This window comes from Plasmodium inui, assembly GCF_000524495.1.
Source record: "Plasmodium inui San Antonio 1 unplaced genomic scaffold supercont1.47, whole genome shotgun sequence".
Lineage (NCBI taxonomy): Eukaryota > Apicomplexa > Aconoidasida > Haemosporida > Plasmodiidae > Plasmodium > Plasmodium inui.
The window spans coordinates 54,632-55,551 of NW_008481881.1; positions in this window are offsets into that span (position 1 = coordinate 54,632).

The window sequence follows — 920 nt, forward strand, 5'->3', positions numbered from 1 at the left end:
CAAGAATGTATATATAACATAGGGATTAAAAGGAAAGGGATATTTTCATTCATTTTGTATTACTCTCCAAGTTTAAAGAAACATGCAAATATTCACTATGTAAACATTAACCTTTTGATCACAACCCGGATGCGAGAATTTCTTATCAGAAAATGCAACTAATTGTCCATTAAGCGTAGACCGACATAGACGTGTTGTATTGCCGTAAAATTCTGTAAAAAATAAAATAGTCTATTACACATTCTCTATAAGGCAGAGATATAGGATGAAGAAGAATTATTCTTTCATGTTCCTTATCCTTCTGAAATGGAATAGCTGTATTTAGTGATACAGCTTATTAAATTCGGACTCGAGATGTTGCATATCGCCTATGATATAAGGACGATAAAGCAACAGTATTTTTTCAAATAATTTTATTCACACAAGTGGTTAATAAAATAGATGATGCAACAGTATGATTGTAATGGAACATACATTATCTCAATTATTTTTTACAGAAAGTTCAAATGAGAACCGTACAAACAAGAAATAGCTAAAAGAGTTCCCATTCCCCTCTTTATTGATTCGAATAATTAAGTTTAACCGACATTTCGTGAGAACGCATAGGATGTAACTTTCACTATTGAACTGTTTTTTTTCAATTATTATAAAAGCGTTTGTGCTAAAAATGCATACAGTATATTGCAATTTGAGTGCTTAATAAGGGAAATTTGTGTTCGGTTTATGAAATAAATTAAGTAGATGAAATTTCTTAATTATATATGTTAACCTTTCTTCTAATAATAAAACTACAGTTCAAGGTAGCTTGTAGTAAGGAATATTTCCTATTATAAGGAAATACGATTTATTCATCGCATATTATAGTTGCCAATTTGAAATACCTGTGACATATTTAAGCGAACTCAGGAAAAATTCAATGC